At 46.8% G+C, this 14998-nt stretch overlaps 1 long non-coding RNA gene across 1 annotated transcript; it reads left to right on the forward strand.

Annotated features, from left to right (window-relative positions):
* The first annotated feature begins 3914 nt into the window (after window positions 1-3914).
* Window positions 3915-9822, forward strand: LOC122901956. The gene is made up of 2 exons (XR_006383714.1): window positions 3915-3997; window positions 6571-9822. It is a non-coding gene; the product is annotated as an uncharacterized LOC122901956 (long non-coding RNA).
* Window positions 9823-14998: the final 5176 nt, after the last annotated feature.

Raw genomic sequence — 14998 nt, forward strand, 5'->3', positions numbered from 1 at the left:
AGCTGTCCACTAGCTGCTCCGCCACCTCCTCCTGCTGCAAAGCAGAGGAAGACAGTCAGAGGGTATAGGCTTGGCTGCAGCAACATCCCACGCTCTGCAAACGTCCCGCTCCCAGGTCCCACCACATGTGTGCCACCCCAGGGCTACCCACTAAGTGAGGTTCCGGCCGCAGGGACCAGGGGGGTGGGGTGGACGGATCAGGGCCCAGAAACGCTGTTGCAGTCTTTGATAGGAGGTCATAAAACAATTTGAGAGAGAGAGAGAACTCCTTCTCCCCCCCCCCCGCACCTTCCCACACACATTCTGTAGGTGATATTCCAGCATTGCTGATTTCAAATCCTCCCAGCTGCTGACCATTAGTAGAAACCAAAGGTGGGGACTCAAAGTGGTGGCTGAGGACTTTCCTGGCAAAAGCCTTTTTCCCTTTGTCCTATTCCTATGGGAATCAGAAGATTGCCCAAGGGAGCTGTACAGGAGGTTCAAGTCTCTAAGCAGAGAAATTTGTCAATGTTTAGCCCAAAGTCACTAAAACAGTCACAAAAGTTACTGTTTTATAATGACAAAACCAATTTTCATCACTGGATGAAAATTAAAGGTCACATACTGGCAGGCAGACGGCTTATTTACTGCAGATAATTAATAGAGAGTTCATTTCGGGGAGAACACCAGAACTACACCAGTCTTCTGGCAATAAATCCCTTCACAAAGTTGTCTCCCACCTATTCCTGTTCCTACAGCTAAAGGCAAGCTGCATTTCCCCTCATCTCTCTTTTGCAACATCTGGACAGCTTCTTGGGGTGGAATATTTAGTTTTAGGTAACTGGTTATGTAACTGAGCTCTTCCTTCTGGCCTCCTCTCCTCCCTCAGAGGAACTCCCTTAAAGGTATCATGTGCTAAATCTCATCAGGGACTTTGAGAAGTCCCCTAAAATCTCTAAAAGAAAGATCTCCCCCCCCTTCTGTGGGAAAATTACAATCTTAAAAGAAAAGAAAAGGGGGGAAAAAAGCCACTCTACCATAATAGATTTCTGACCCCTTATTAATGTGCCATCAGAATTCTCATATTCAAATGAGAAGGCAATTAACTAGGTATAGCAGTCTACATAATAATCATGATTTGTAGAATGACATCTCCCCCAAGTGAGAGCTTGTTTTCTTCTTCTTTCTCTCATGAGGTCATTTTTAGAAAGGGAGGGTGGCAACAATCAATGCACTATCCTATAGGAAGTTTAGTCGTTTATAATAAAGCCCTGTAGGTAAATGCACAGATGTGTCTTTGTTAATATCTGTGAGCTTCTAAAAATTTCAATCCTGTTGGATCCCCAGAGTAAAACATTTTCTGTTCCATTGGTTGTGTTCCCTCCTATAATAGAGATGCTAAAATTAAGGGCATTGTATGAATTTGAAAGGCTCAGATATCACTCACAAGCCTTTTGGTATTTTATCCTTTATGAAATAATTCATGTTTTAGAATAAATTACCCTTTGAAAATGTGGGATTACTTAGGAAGAATTTTGCTTTTAATTGGTGCCTGGGTAAAGAGCTTTGGCCCTTGATCCCCTCCATTATATCAATATAGGCAGAATCTTTTCTCCACTGGTGGCAAAGCAGACAGTAATCAGTTCTTTACAATGTTTGCGAGTCAATGTCTCCTTGGAACTTAGTTGGTTTTCAGTAAAGAGAAATACGAGGTAAGTTTGAGAGGGGTTAGTAGAGGGAATACATCTATAAGCCTTTAAAATTTTGTTTCAAGAAGAGGCTGCACCAGTAAGTACAAACAGATTGTAAAAAAAAAAAAAAAGTAGCTACTGTTCATCTGTCATCCCCCAAAATAAGCACATTTATTGTGTAGTTGTAACACAGAGACTGCTGTTTTAAGTGATCCCTAGACTGTAGTATCTTTAATGCAATAATCTGGAGATCTGCAGTCATTTTAAGGATTCAGGAGCCAGACATTTTACAAAGAAACCTAGACTCAGTTGGCCGGGTAGCTCTCCCAGAAGAGAGAAGGGCTAACATTTTCTTGGGCACTGATAAGGTACACCAGGGTGCTGAGCATCTTTGGGAAAGAAGGCACCCACATGTATGTCTTCTCAATAAGACAGCCTTGGCTCTGGGTAGACAGCACATAAGGAAAACTGGAATGGATTTCAAAAATCGTTTACAGATCTTAAAATTAGTTTAATAGCTAGTAATTAACTCCCTAGTTTATTATTCCTTCAGCTCCCTTTAAGGCCAAACTCCTTTATAATGTATTGTCATCTGACCTGAAATACTGACAAAAGTCAGATGGCAAGGAAGACCCACCTTTGAGGCTTTTCTTTATACATAATGAAGGGAAACAAACTTGGCAGTCGAGGTTGGCTGCCCTCGCAATTTACTGCCTGGTGCCGGTCTTTCCGTGGTTAAGGAATGGAGGATGGGGGAAGCAAAGGAGGGATGTCTAAAAATACAACTGCTTCCAAGAGAGACATTCAAGTTCTCGGCTCATGATGGATTAAGCCCCACTCGGCGTCTGAGGCTCCCAGCCCACAGGCTGGGAGCGCCCTGCCCTGCCCGGGACTCAGTGCACGTCCTCGACCCCCTACTCCCTAATAGGCAGGACAGCGAACCCCTTGCCCTGCTATTTGGTCTGCTTATTTATGTTGGAGTCACATGAGTGCAGCAGCTGGGAGTCCGCCTCTGGAAAGAACACAGGCAGGAGCGAAGTGAGGGCAATCCTGAGCTCGCTTTTCCTGGGCAGCGCATCCCATGCAGCCCGCCCAGGAAAACGACGCTGCCGGAGCTGCAGCAGCCCGGGAGACCCGGGCTCGGGGCCGCGGGGTTGGGGAGGGGCAGCTCGGGGGCCGAGTACTCACAGAATTGCTCAAAATGGCAGCACTATAAGCAAACAATATCGCTCACTTACCCGGGAAGGCTGGGGCAGCTCCGGGGCGGCGAACGGGCGCTCGGGCGACACAAAGGAACCATGGAGAAACTTTTTCAGCCCGAGCCGACGGCGGGGCGCAGGGACAGCGCCTCGGGGCCCACCAGGAGAGCGCGGCTCAGCAGCCCAGCGGGGGCGAGCGCCCGCCCCAGGTTCGCAGCCCCCTCCGCCGCTGTGGCGGGAGCCATTTCCAAGAGTTTCCAAGAAGTGTCAGGTCCTCCGCTGCCCGCATCCTGCCTCGGAGCCGACCTCCCCGCCGCCGCTCCTCCTGCGCCTCCCCGCGAGCCCTGCCGCGGCGCTCCCGGGCCGGCCCCAGCGCCTCTTTTGTGCGGCTGCGGCGCGCCGGGCTCCGCCGGGTGGAGTTGAGCCCGCGGTGGCGGCGGCGGCGGCAGCGGCTGGCGCGGCTCGGGGCGGCCGGACTCGCGGCTGTTGCTAAGAGACCGGAGCCATGACACAGGGAAATTGCGGCAGGATGGCAGTCGGTACCCGGCCCGACTCTGCTGCTCGGGGGCGCACCCGCCCCCCGCCCCGCCCCCCGCCTCCTCCCCGGCGATGCTCCCTTCTCCACCCCCCTCCGCGCCGGCCTCCCCGCGCTCCCCCCCTTCACTTCCTCCGCAGCCCGCCGCCGGTGCCTTCGGGGGAACCGCTTCCCCGAGGACCAGGAGGCGCTGGTGGTGGGGGGGGGGCGGAGTGTGGCGGGGGGTGGGGGGCGGGGAAGCCGGCGGGGCGCGCGGCACCTCGGCCTCGGCCTACCCCGCCCCCGGGGCGCCCCGGGACCGCCGCCCGCCTTGGCCGGGAGCTTTGTTCTTTTCCCTCCAACTACCTGTCTGAGCAGCGGGCCGGAGGGCGCCCAAAGGAAGGGCCGGCACTCCCGGAGGATCTGCCAGTCAGCGTCCGAGGGGCGCTCTGGGGCGCGAGAGGGGTCAGCGCCCGCGTCTCCCGCCCTCCCGCCCTCCTGTCCTCCCTCTTCCCTCTCCTCTTTTGTTGCCTCTACTCTCGGACACGACGCAGCCTGGGCTGCTTCTCCCCCTCCCTCTTGGGAGTTTGCGGTGTGAACGCACAGCGAGCACAGTAAGTTGTCCCCCAGCGAACTCGGGCCCGCGGAGCAGAGCCGCCCCCGCCGCGCGGCGCTCACCGCGGGCCGCGGGGCCGCCAGCGTCTGATGCCCTCGCGCCCCAGCCCAGCCGGGCTTTGTGACCGGCCTCCCCGGGACCGCGGCGTCTCCCCGGCACGCGGGGCAGCTGGGGCTCCGCGGAGATTAGAATGGGCTCTGGGGAGCTTCCTTGGGCAGCCCCTCTGGCTCCCACCCCGTGCGGTAATCAGCAGGCGTTAAAAGGAAAAGTATGATTCTCCAGGAATCAGGGTTAGGATCTAGGAGGGGGAGGTGGGGGTAGGGAGGATGTCCAAACTCCCTACGTCATTTTAAAAATGCGCGAGGTGGAGAGAGAAGGATCTTGTTTCCTACTAGCTCATCCCTGTCCTCCGAACTGTAGAGTAAACATGACAGGGCAAAGAGAATTTCAAAGTGGAATTTCCCCACGGAGTATTGAGAAAGTAAGAAAGATTTTAATTATCTATTAAAGTGAGGCAGCCGGGATTCAGGAAGAAAGCGAGAAAAGAGCGGAGGGAACAAGTGCTGTCTGAACTTTGGGGTGCCGACAGAAATCTTGTGATGGTGGTGTGGAGTGGGTGTTGTCTGTGCTGAGTTTTGCTGTCTAAGGATCCACTGAACCCACACAGGAGGGTTTTGCTGGCCACAGTTCCAGTTACAAGATTGTTCCTCCTTAATGCACACTTGTGTTTAAAACACAAGCATGCACTTTTCAAAAAGAACAATAAGGACAAAAACATTTACAGGTCCCGTGATGTAACTGTGGGCCATGTTGTATGAGGTGGAGTTGGAGATGGTGAGGAGATGGGAAGGGATGTTGGAGAAATGTTTCCTAAAAGGAAACCCTGCACCTGCCTGTTGGAAAGGTGACCTCTGTCACCCTTTTCAAGCGAATAACGAATCTGGATGAGGATCAGGGTGTTCAGAACCCATCTTTTTCCACCTTTCTATTCCTGCCCAGATTATAACTGCTAGAAAACAAGCCATATAAAGGGAAAGTTTTAAATTCCACATTGGATTGTTTCCTTTTAAAGAAATCACTGCAAAGGAGAAATAACTAGGTCTAGCTGTAATCCGTAAAGGTTTTTTTGGCTCTAAGCTTCCAGATTTCTCGAATCTCAATAATAATCTGGTGTTTTGTACAGAGACCAGATCTGAGATCTCATTTCATTACAGAGCTGGCTGCCAGGGACCATGGGTGGCACCTCCCCTCCTCTGTGGGCCTCTGTTTGCCGATCTGTGTAAAGATAATAATATTGCAGAACTTCCTTAGGATTTTAGAGAGATTAAGTCATTAACAGTTTCTAATTTCTGCCTAAATTATAGTTATCGTTTGCACATTTAAAACTCACTTGAGGGATCTGGAAAAGAAAAGAATCCTTTTCTAGACAAAGAGGACTTGGACATAGCTAGGTTTCTTGTTGTTTGTTTGTTTGTTTTTATGTTGATGACTACAATAAGATTCATGGTTTATTACCTAGAGGTGTCCTTCCAAATGAGCGCTCTGAAACTCTGAACTATTTAACCTGAGTGTTACCACCTTCAATAATTTTCTCTGTTTTTAGCTCAGGGTATCAGAGGAAATCAGATGCGTCTGTTTCCAGCAGAGTCCTTTATCCTCTCTGTAATAATACAGTTTCAACATATATTTCTAGGGGTTTCTGAGTAACATAGAGTTATTTTATTTGAATCCCCTCACCGACTTATTTTCCTTCTGATTTCACTGGCCATTTCAGTTGGGATGATTTCTTGGATTGTGGGATACTGAGTCCCTGCTAAGGGCTAAAGGGCTAAGACTAGCTAATCGTGATCATTCATTAGTGTCTTGAGAACTCGGAGCTCAGGACAACATTTGGAACATGCTGTAGCAGGAGAGCAATGAAGGCGTTAGGGGAAAAAAGAAGAGGAAAAGATGAGCTTCATTTGGTTGGATTAAACTGTGACCTGACACTTTTCATTTGCTCTTTCTTAAAAACAATCCTCATGTCATTTTTTTTCAGTTTCATAATTTATTCACAACCCATTTGCTTCCCCTGATCATTTCATTAACACGGTCCAGCTCCCCAGCCTGGGCTGTTAGCACTGCCAAGGGGGAGCCCGGTGGCCAGCAGCCAGGGGTCCACCCAGGTTTCTCGGGTCTCCAGGAGTCTGCAGGGGGAAAGGGTTGGCTTATCTCAACAGCTCAACAATGACGTCCTCTCCGCAAGCCCCACTCTCACAGACCGCTTGGGCCCCAAACAGAGGAGGTTTAGTTTAGTGGGTTCTGGAACAAGTTTGTATCCTTCACTAACTAGCTACTTCATTTAAGTAAGTGAATGACTTAATCTTGCCTGCCTCCCGTTTCCTCATCTGTAACTCGGATAGCGACACTAATCCCTACCTCACGGCATTTTTGTGAGGATAAACAAAGTTCCTGTAAACTAATGCCGAGCATGTGGTAAACACTTATTAAATTTAGCTTTCAATCTTGTTAGTCCTAAGGCTCTTTCCTAGCTTGTTTTCCTCACTCTCCCATTCTGTTCCTATTCATCAGGATCCACTTGGGACCGTACCCACGCTTAATCTGTCTGGAATGGGGTCATGGAATCAGTTGCCTTGATTGAGCTGTGCTGCCTGTCTGTGGGGCGGAGGCCCAGTGCCTCTCACCAAAGCCCGCTGCCCAGGAGGATGAGAACACTCTCTCCATTGCTGCTCTCCTGACTGTGTGTCTGGCCAGGGTCCTTTCATTTCACTCTGCCGGAGAACCCAGCAATCAAACTCATGTCACTCTGCAGTCAAATTCGAAGTCTGTGAAAATACAACCAAGAGAACATTCTTCAGCCTGAAGGGTTGAGGCTCTCACCGAAAGGACTCTCAAGCTGATTTCTGGCATCTCGACAACAGAAGAAGGAACCTGTTTATCCCAAGGTTGAACACAGAACATAAAATTCCTCTTCTTTTCTCGTGGCTTCGTACTCTGCCAGGATGAGCAATGTGACAGGAAAAAGCATGACACCCCCCCCAAAAAAGCGATAAACTAGACAATAGATTTCACAAATAAAAATATTGCATGGAGCATAAACCTAAAAATGATTTGTTGTTGATGGGAAATTCAGATTTAACTGGGCCCCGCATCCTTTATCTGCAACTCCAACACAACATCCCTTGGTAGCCTCACAGATGTTTTGTGGCACATGTAAGGGATGAGAGAGTCTGAAAGAAAATGTGAGCTGCAACAGTACATTACAGCCTTACTGGATTTCTTTTGGAACAGGAGAGGCAGAAAGACATGAGCAGAGCCTAGATGGAGCAAGAGCACTTGGAAGTGCAAGGGCAGCTTTTCTATAGCCAGACAGCTCTTGGCCTTGGGTTTTCTCACAGTTCCAAGTTCCATGTTCCTGTTTCTAGCCCTTGGCCATGGAAGCCCACCCTGCAGGAGGGATGGGCACTCACCTCCAGCTCCACTCCCAGGGCCCGTGGGGGAACATCTGAGACACAGAACTCAGCAGCACTTTCAAGAACTTCAGCTTGGAAGCAGGGTAGTAAATTCATGCTAGCGTCAAGGTCATGATCAAGCCCTTTCTTATGTTTCTGAATGGTGTCAAAGAGTTCAAGCCCAGAAGCTTTCACTACAGAGGAAAGGAAATGAGGAAGAGTCTACAGCACACTCCTTAGAGCCGGTCAGATGGGGGCCTCTCCCTCCGTCCTGGAGAGATGACGCGTGGCGAGAGCAGACTGCACTCCGCCTTCAGCTTCCATCATTCTCAACATTACAGATCACCGGGCTCCATCAAAAATACAAAAACAAATCACCATGCTCTCGATTAGAGACCAACCAGGGTTGTTTTCTCTAATAAGTGAGTTCATTTTTGTACATTCCATTTTCCCCTACCAGCCTGCGTTTTCTACCATTTTCCATGTACCCTATTAAAGCTAGATGGTGTGTCTTATAAAGTAATTGAGGTCTCAGATGAGAAACTGGGGTGCGTTGGCAGGCCTGAGAGCAGATCAAAGCTGAGCTAGGAAAGGGGTTGGCAGAGAGGGCTCCATCGGTGGAATAGCCCTAGACAGCCGACGGCTAAATTTGCCCTCCATTCCCCAAAGGTATCCTAAATGTCCACACTCAGGTCCCTCCTGTTATTTCTTATCATCTACAAGCACTGTGGAGAGATGGACTTGTCCTACTGAGAGCTAATAGGAGCTCACATGTCTGATCTTCTTTCAGAATTAATTGTGCTATGAGCTGCTGCAGGTACCCAGCAGGAAAGAAGAAACAGACAAGGAAGTTTTTTTCAAAAATAAAGAAACATTCGAGTTCAAGATCGGTGCTGGGGTGAATTGTCTCTGACTCATCCACAAAGCATTTTCTGAAACACCTGTTGTGTGTCCAGCTCTTGGATTCCTGCCTTTATTCACTTAACAGGTATTTCTTGAGCACCTACTATGTTTAGCTACCATTCTAGGCACAGGGGATAGAGTGGGGAACAGTGTGAACAGAGTTCCTCTCTCTTAGAGGGGGGTGGGCAGAAAATGAGCAAATAAGCACACAAGGGAGACAATTTCAAAACTTGATGAGTGTTACAAAGAAATTCAAAGCGGGCTCTGTGACTGGTCAGAAGGAGCTGGAAGAGGGTCATTGAGACTGGGTCTCCAGGGAAGGGTCACCACGGAGGAACATGTATACTGAGGAGCTGAAAAAAAAGCTGACCATTTGAAAGTAAGGATGTGGCCTTACTCGCCTATAATTCAGTTAGATTTCATCCAGAAATCATCAGTGAGCAACTCCAGGCAAGAGAGAGTAAATCTCTAATGCTAGAGGACTTTAGAAGAAAATGATAACTGGGGAGAAAAAAAAAACCAAAAACACAACGAGTTAAGGAACACTTAACGGATGCGGAACCTACCCTGGACCTGGAAGAGATTTGGATTAAGTGGCTATGTGGAATGAAGGTATGGAGCTGGGCAGGTGAGCAGTAATGGACATGACCTCCCCAGGAGTAGGGGCCGAGAATGCTATTGGCGGACCTACCAAGACGCTTTCAACTGGAGGGGACCTTTAGGTACTCTGGGCTCTTTCTCCTCAAGGTGTGGTCTGTGGACCAGTAGCAGCATCACCTGGAAGCTTGCTAGAAATGCAAAATCTGGGTCTCCATCCCAAACCTGCTGAATCAGAATCTGCCTTTTAACCAGATGACCTGTGTGCACGGCAAAGTCCGTGAAACCCTGCGCTAGTCCGGACTCCCACTTTAGGGACGAGGGACCAGAATCTACCCCATCTCCATCTTGGTGTGCATGTGAGCCTGCACGCGTGACACACGGAGAATTCTGCTTTTAACTGTTAGTTTCAGTAATGAACCCAGAGGTGTATAACATCTGTGGCCAAATATGTACTTCTTACATAGGGCAGCTAGCCTGGTCTTTGGCTCAAATAGAAGAGGCAAGTTAAAACCTGGTCACTTTGCAGGTTTATGCATCTATTGAAAAAAAAACCAGTCTGTTGGATTTGAGTCCTGCATCCAGCTTTCTAAAAGATCAAATAACTCTGTTCTTGGATTACCCTTTGGATTAAGACCACTTATACTCCAGTAACTTGGCCCCTTCTAGCCATGTGATACTGAGCAAGTGACCTAAGCATCTGGATGTAGTTGTTTGTCTATAAAGGGTAATTTAGGACCCCTCTCTTTTAAGGTTGTTGTGAGGAAGAAATGAGATCATTGGTGGCAGGTTGGAGGATTAGTTGTGGAGAAAAGTCGTCCTGGTCCCCCATTCCCTCTGCCACCCCTAAATAAACATATAGTAGCAACAACTGAGTCCTTGCTATGTCAGTGTTCCTCATCACACCATACTGTCCCTAACCACGTGCCATAGAGAAATCTCGGAGCTGCCACCATAGGTGTTTCTTGGGGTACAGGCAGCGAGGGCGGCAGAGTGGTATTCAGATGGGAGTGGTTGTGGTCACGATGGTCTATAGTGATGGAGTCCTCATCACGTGTTGGGTACTGGAGATGCAGCGGAGGGTAAAGGCTACCTATGAAGTTCTGGTCAGATCCAAAAGGCAGGGAGATGTTCCTCAAATCGCTTTGTGGTTCTACCTGAGTCCCTGGCAGGTGGCAGTGGCTCTCTGGCCTCTGCTCTGTCACCCCCTAATGTTCGGAGCTTCAGCACCCCTAGGGTAATTATGTTTTGAAGTTATCTTGGGTTTCCTCAGTCTCCCAACTGTGCCACCTTGACCATCACGTGAGTCCCACAATTTGCTCCACTATTAGGAATTCAGGCGGTGGGCCTCCCTGAGTGCCCCAATGTTTTAGCATCCCCACTGCTGAGTTACTGAACAGGGAATCTTTATGTTTGGGACTCAAGACCATCAGGAGACAAAGGGCCATGTGGAAAATTAAGTTACAATTTTTTTAATATTTTATTTTATTTATTTGACAGAGGGAGAGAGATCATAAGTAGGCAGAGAGGCAGGGGGAAGCAGGCTCCCTGACGAGCAGAGAACCCGATGTGGGACTCGATACCAGGACCCTGAGATCATGACCCAAGTCGAAGGCAGTGGCTTAACCCACTGAGCCACCCAGATGCCCCTAAATTACAGTTTTTTAAAAAAAGATTTTATTTGACCGAGAGAGAGAGTGAGAGCAGAAACATAAGCAGGAGGAATTGGAGAGAGAAAAGCAGGCTTCCTGCTGAGCAGAGAGCCCTGTATGGGGCTCCATCCCAGGACCTGGAATCATGACCTGAGCCAAAGGCAGACACTTAACTACTGAGCCACCCAGGTGCCCCAAATTTCACAGTTGAAGTGGGTGCCACCCAGTTACTCTTTTATTGCACACACCCTCCATGTGACCTCATAGTACCACCTACAATGCATTTTTATCCTTTGAAGGTATAAAGAGTCATAGCAAAAATAGAAAATTGAATCCCCCAAATTACCATCACAAAGCATATATATGTCTAATACATAAAACCAATAAATCAACACTGATGGCGTAGTTGTACCCAATGAAACTCTTCTGATCCTGTGAGAACCACAAAAGATATGTTAAATGATTAAAATGGGCTCAAAGTAATACTGATAGACATTTTCTTCCTGAAGAATGAAAGTCATAACACAGTTTTTACACTAAATTTAGTTCTGAATTTCTATGACATCTAACCGATAACAATCTAAGTGGGCTTCTTTAGACTGAAGAAGATTGAAGGACCTTTGCCTCAGAAAAAAATCACAAATATTTTTCTGTCAAGAGAGATGCTAACATCACTTCTTGACAGGCGAAATAAAGTGATTACACAGTTTTCTATAGAGGTAAAGTATTGGTATGGTATTTTGGAAAATGATATGTAGAAAAAGCAGAGATAATATTTCAGAAGATACCTGGTTTTTATTATTCTCCAAAGCCACTTCCTCCAAAGATCAGGGTTTGGCTACAGAAAGGTCTGTGGCATTCTGAGTATTTACAACAAATCTTGAGAGCTTAATGTATTCATCTCACAAAAGCGAGGAAGCTGTGTCACACATTTCCTTCAAATTCCTCCCAATCACTTATAACTTCTGCCTTTGATGACATTAATATTAATGAAATGATAGAAGATTTTGATACCAATCAGTGCTCCAGCTCCATTTTCTACCCCCTGCCCCGCCCCAGGAAACGATGTTTCCCCCATTTACAGAGATAAATATATTATGATCAAGACTGAGAATCTGCGACCCAAGGGAGGGGAATTAGAAGAGACAGTAATTTGCAGCCATCACTGTAAGAGCTTGCACATTAGAACATAGATTTAATGGTTTACTTTAGAAGTCTTTGAACTCAGAGACTGCCATTTCCCCTTGTAAGCAGTGAAGGGATTTCTGCAGGAGTGTCTGCTTACAGCTGAGAGCACCTGGTGGGGCAGTGTTCAGGGCAGGGTCAGGAGTCCGGCTTCTCAGCTGGGAGGAAGTTAAAGGCTCTAAGCCTTCATCAGTGGAGCCAGCTCTTTGATTACCTGGGCCCGTCTCCACTGGCCTGCAGAGACATCAGAAGTCACTGTAGTCTCCTACCTCGGAGCAAAATGGTTTCTAAACCACTTCAAATTGGTCATTTTCATACCCTTTTCCTGGGTGATACTTTGCCTCCCAAGGTGAGGTGGAGACTGAAAATGTCCTATTTATACAAAGGATGTAGAAAGTCAACTAGATAATTTGATTCCCTCTTTGCATTTGCAGCCATAAAAATCTCAAGGGCATATTGCATAACCTCTTGGACACGATACATATTAATGCACTATTTAAATGATGCATAATGTTGAATAGTTGGTATTGAATGAGATATGAAGAAAGTACTAGATGGCTTTTAAAGATTCCTTCCTGTCTTCCATTCCCTTATATTCTTGCTTAAAGCTGTGGAAGCTGGAGACAGGTCCTTTATGTAATGTCAGTCAGGCACTGCACTTTCTGCTTCTCTGTGTGACTACAAAGATTGGTTTGTACAAAACACAGTAGAACTCCCAAAACATTGAGAAGCTGTTGAGTTTGGCTTTATACATCTCTGGATTTGGCCCTCGCTTGGATTAGTGATTCTCAAACTTCTTAAGGAGGTGGGATACTTGAAAATCTCAAGAGTTCTTCTTGGGAACATTTTGAGATACTGAAGTTGAAATAAATGCATGATTTGGTATTGAATCACAAATTATCTGACATAGATTCCCACGCAGAAATAGAGTAAGCCACAAATATTTTAAGAAATATGGAAGGAAACCTTTAGGATGTGATCACATCCTAAAAATTGGAAAAAAGCACAGTCACTTACTTGAGCCAGGGGACAACTTGACCTAGTTATGGAACACCAGTATTCTTCAAGAATATACTTTGAAAAGATGGTCTAAGCTATCTTGATGGTTAGATAACCAAGGATCTTTATCTTTGGTCATTTTGGGGTCTTGGGGGGTGGGTGTCGGTTTGTTTGGTTTTTGGTTTTTGTTTGCTTTTGCCACTTAACATATTGACCTTCAGGATCACACAGCAAACACCTACCTGCTTTCTTATATTCTCTCTGTTCTGGCCTCTTTCAGCAAAGCTGCTTTTCAGGTTTCTCTAGCTCATTAACTACCTCGTTTCTCTGGACAATACCCCAGAGGTATTAGTTGGCACTTTTCCCCAGTCGAACCTCATATTTTTCGCCCTAGCACATTTTCTGTATCCAGACAGATCTTTTGCTGTTGGTCTGTGTCCTTATGGGTGTCTAGAATACTTCCTTCATTTGTCTCACCACTAGTTAGGTTACTGTTTACTCCCTTCTCCCAATCATTAGTGAGCTCACAGAAGGTTCTGAATCATCAGGGGAATTTCGCCTCTGGTTATTTGTATTCAGAACCTCCCTATCCTCAGAGGGATAAGTACCTAGAGACCTATATTGTTTTAAGACAGAGCAAGAGTTCAACCCTCTTTCAGTCTGTTTTTGAAGAAACATTTCATGAAGTATTTCTCTGTGTAAATCAGGTGATGACAAGTTGCATTCAAACACTCCTTTGCATTTCCTTCTCAGGTGTGGTATCAGAAGTGTGGATTCTGTAGATTACTTAATAACTTCTCCTCAGAGCATCTCTGCACAGGGTTAATGTTCATGGACTAGCTGTTTGCAAAATGTTCTTGGCGGTTTTCCGGGTGGGTCCTTCTTCCATACTCATTCTCCTAGGATTTCCAGGCAAAAGGACCGTAAGCCCTGTGCCTCTGGAGGGAAGCTCTTCCTCTTCCTCTGCCAGAAGCCTTTCCTCCTCTGTACATCCTCTCTGGGCTTTCCTGGCCATCCGCTCGGCAGGGCTCAGGGATGCCATCTGCCTTCTTCTATAAGTTGCCACCGTCATCCTTCTTCTCTTCTCCTTGGGATATTGCTATCCCCAAATTCATGCTCAGAGTGGGATGTTTCTTCCTATTACACTTCTCCCTCCAAGCAAACGCACCATTTTTTTAGAGTTTTCCTGTCAACCACATGGCCCGATAGCCAGCCCAATGTAAATAATACACCTGAGGAATTGACAGGGATTCCAGGATCCTACAAGCTGGTGAGATTGTAAATGGAAGTCCCATTGGTTTTGTCACAGGTTATTTTATTTCCGCGAGTGTGGCTCTCCCCTCCTCCACTCCTGCCAGTGAGACTGCACTGATCTGCTCTTCATCAGGGGCCTTTCCCCAGCACTATAGGCCTGACAGTTCAGGAGGAAACCTCTGTCGCAGGCCGGTCTAAAAACTGTGGGTCATTTACATCTCAAAGGCCTTCTGGATTGGAAAGGTGGCCTGACTTCAGCCTGGAACTCTAACTCCGCCCCTCCCTCCCATCATCCCGCTTCCCAGTCTGGCTCACTAATTATGGTAACTCGAGCCACCATTCTATCAGCTATTTTAAGATTCCAGGAAAATTGTCCCTTCATTTGTCTAGAAAGTAAGCTCAATGAGAGCAGCTACTTGGTTTTGTTCCCTGCTGCATCCCAAACACCAAAGAAAGTGACTGGTGAGGACCTGTCATGCATTGTCCATGTACAAGACAGTGAATGGATTTGTGGACAAAAGGGAGGTATACAGAAATTAATTAGAAATACTAGACAGCCTCCCATTAATCATGAAGCCTACATAAGCAGAAGAATTGGAAGGAGGTTCTAACATTTAAATAAATGTAGTAACACCATTTTTCTGGATATAATGACAAAGATTTGCAAAGATTTGTTTTGCAAAGATGCCAATTATTTTTTAAGCTCAATTTAATTTCAATAAAAATCTAACTGGAGTTTTCTTTTTACCATATGAACATTATTCTAGAGCTTTACCCAAGAGACAGGAAAATCTATTTCCACATAAACTTGTACACGAACATTTATAGCAGCATTACTCATAATGGCTAAAAAGTGGAAACAACCCAATGTCCATCAGCTTGTGAATGGATAACCAGAATGTGCATCCATACAAGGAAATACTATTGAACAGCAAAAAGGAATGAAGAGGGGCACCT

The sequence above is a fragment of the Neovison vison genome, chromosome 3 (genome assembly GCF_020171115.1).
Source record: "Neovison vison isolate M4711 chromosome 3, ASM_NN_V1, whole genome shotgun sequence".
Lineage (NCBI taxonomy): Eukaryota > Metazoa > Chordata > Mammalia > Carnivora > Mustelidae > Neogale > Neogale vison.